The sequence below is a fragment of the Myotis brandtii genome, unplaced genomic scaffold (assembly GCF_000412655.1).
Source record: "Myotis brandtii unplaced genomic scaffold, ASM41265v1 scaffold789, whole genome shotgun sequence".
Classification (NCBI taxonomy): domain Eukaryota; kingdom Metazoa; phylum Chordata; class Mammalia; order Chiroptera; family Vespertilionidae; genus Myotis; species Myotis brandtii.
This window is the reverse complement of record NW_005371168.1, coordinates 510410-513898: the sequence shown is the minus strand read 5'-3', so window position 1 is coordinate 513898 and position 3489 is coordinate 510410.

The window sequence follows — 3489 nt, the reverse complement described above, 5'->3', positions numbered from 1 at the left end:
TAGCACTGAAACCCTATAGGACTTCTCCAGCTCAGTTATAGCAAAACTTAGATACAGTAGTTAAAATATTTCTCTGTGCAGAAAGTCTAAAAGGACCAATTTTGTTCCACGTATTTTTGGCACTTAATTTGTTTTGAAGGGTTACTCACATCCCAGTGAATTGTAGCCTTTCTTTTGGTGAACAGAACATGTATGAAATCTGAATGTCTTAAATCCATCTAATTTCTTTCCTTTGTAAACATCTGAATGTTTTTTGGAATCAAAACTGAAAATTCAAAACAATAAAAAGTCTATAATTCCTTTAATGTGTTTGGATATAAAAGCCTATGGGAAAGAGATCGATCTAGGGCAACTTTAACAATTTTCAAGTCAGTAAAATTATGCATTAAAAATTAGCATTTTTTAAATCATCTTTATCTTTCCAAATGTGATAGTGTTGCCAGAGGATTGAATGGGTGGAATTTCTGTCACTAGTGGGAGTGGGGTTCTTGAGATATCTTGAGAAAAGGAATTTTCTAAGGCTCGCATGGGAAAATGAGTGGTTTTAATTTGCATAAAATTATATCCCTCGGTTTGCAAAGTCCCATGGACTTTAACCCAGTCCTGGAAAAGGTGCAGCTGGGGGTCCAGCAGAGCCAAAGGAAGGCCAGTGTCCAGAGTTTCTGTTCCATGGTGGAACTGAGTCTGATGGAGTGTCAGGACAAGTACCATCCATTAGTCCATTGCCTGGACTAATGTAGAGGAGAGTGCCTCCTCAAAGTCCCAAGAGAGCAAGAGGCCAAGAGGGGGAACTTCCTTCGTTCCAGAGTTAAGTATCCAGATTCCAGACCCTGGCAGTGGCCATGCCTATTCTGGCCACTGACTTGTTCCCAGGTGTGACTGACAGGTAGGCATCTTTCCACGTCACCGGGACACTTTCTTTGGGAACTTGCATGTAAGTCCATGCCCTGAAGCCATCATGTGCTGAGGACGCCTAAACTAGCCCAAGTAGAGAGAGCACAGGGAAACGGCTGAAAGTAAACTCCCCTTATTATTTGCTGCCAAGAAACAAATACAGTATTTTCTTAGCTTAGTGTCATGATATGTGTATGAAAATGTATAGATGGTGGGACTGCATATAAATTAGAAAGGATTGGAAATATTTGTGGATCAGGTAACTATGTATATGAGACCCAGACTGGTGTTCCCAGCTAAAAAATTCTAGAACAATGTTACTCAAATTTTGTTTGGTACAGTAACATTTTTTGTATTTTTTTTCAAATTCACTACACACACACACACACACACACACACACACACACACACATTTTTAAAAATATAAAAATTAATTTCTAGAAAAATGAAATTAAAACTAACAATAATATACAGGCCAAAAATACCACTTTAGATGTTATTAGATTTAATAGACATAAAATTCTGTCAAATTAATATGTATTTTCTAGTACACTGATATAAAACTCATCTTAATAACTATATTCATATAATTTTGGCAAAATGTAGGCTAGCATATATGGCACTTAAAAGAAATGAAAGGAATAAGGAGAAAAGGTGTTCCTACTCTGAATTAATGTTAAACATATAGTTGTGAAAAGAGCAATGGACACAACTTTTAAGTAAGTAAATTACTCTATGCTTAAGTGAACCTAGGAAAGTTCTGATTTATTGCTGTCCTATGTACAAAGTTTGTAAAAAAAAAAAAAAGTGACTCACTGATAGTTTCTACTGCATTTCTACTCTCAAGTTGCTTGTACTCTAGTTCAGGAGATTAAATGCACGTTTTAGATGCTATCGAATGGAAATATAGCAAAAAATATATGTGTAGAGAGTATTTCCTGCATTTTTGTTTTTATATTTTGTATTGCATTTTCAAAATATCAAATGTAAGTCATTGACTATAACAAATTAATATTCATTCTTTACTTTGAAAGACCCAATACCTTGTTTTAGAAAATCACATAAAAATGCATTTATAATGGCTAATTTAGATATAAGAGGAAAAAAATAAATATTTTTATAGATAACCTTTTCTCTGCCTTCATTAAAATAACTACTTGAGGATTATTGACTTAACTGTTGGCCATATCTTAGTCTCTCGAGAAGTCTGTATACCTAGGTCTAATTCACTCTGAATGGGATGCGCAGATTGTTTTAAAATTCAGAGAGACACTAAATCTACCTGGTATTTCATCTTCTATGACAGAGAATAGATTGAACAGTGAGATAAGCAGCCTTTGTTTAATATGTTCTATTCAAATCTTGCCAATTTTAATGTTGTAAAAAGTGTGAATAAAATGAACTACCTGTTTTTCATTCTGTATGATTCTGGATAAAGAGAAATTACTTTCACATTAGGTGGTCAAAGTCCTAGAAGAAAATACAGGCAGTAAAATCTTGGACATTTCTCATAGCAATGTTTTTTGTGATACATTTCCTCAGGCAAGATAAACAAAAGAAAAATTAAACAAATGGGACCACATAAAACTAAAAAGTTTTGCAAAGCAAAAGAAACCAGTAACAAAATGAAAAGGCAACCCAGTGAGTGGGAGAACATATTCACCAATGATACATCTGATAAGGAGTTAATGTCCAAAATTTTTAAAGTACGTATAAAACTCAACACACACAAAAATACACACACACACACACACACACACACACACACACACACACACACTACAATCTAATTGAAAAATGGGCAAAGGGCCCTGGTTGGTGTGGCTCAGTTGTTTGGAGCATCATACCATACACCAAAAGGTTTCATGCGGGTTCAATCCCTGGTCGGGGCATACAGGAGGCAAACAATCACTCTCACATCAATGTTTTTTTTTCTCTTTCTCCCCCTTCCTCACACTCTGAAAATCAATGAAAACTTATTATCAGGTGAGAATTTTTTTAAAAGCCTTTATTATTGTCCATTTTCAAAAATGATGTTGCGAACTACTCTGAAAAAGTTCCACAATTAAAATGTTTATAATATTTTAATTTTTATGCTGCCATATTTAAGCTAAACTTCCCTTCCCAAACTCAGCAAAAATATTTTGGCATGACATAAATTCTCTTTATTTTACTGAGACTAAAGTACAAATAATAAATAATAAAGCAAGCTATGGTTTATCTTCCTATTAAAATAAATTCTGAAATATCTCTGGCCACTGTGGCCAGCAAACCAGCTGGATCGAGGTGGGGCCGGCCGGCCACCCTCCTGTGGCTCCTCCTGCCAGCCAGCCCCGCACCTGATTCGACTCTCCCACCCAGATGGAAGGCAGGGTGGCCGGCCAACCTCCTGCAGCCCCTCCCTCTGGCTGGCCCTACCCCTGATCACCCCCCCTTCCCCAACACCCCGATCAGCCCCCACCACCCCAATCAGCCTGCGGCCCCTCCCCCAAGCCAGCTCCGCCCTCAGATCAGCCCCTCCCACACCAACCTCCCATGGCCCCTATCACTGCCATTGACCCCTGATTGGCCCCCCCGCCCCCCCTCACCCAGAAG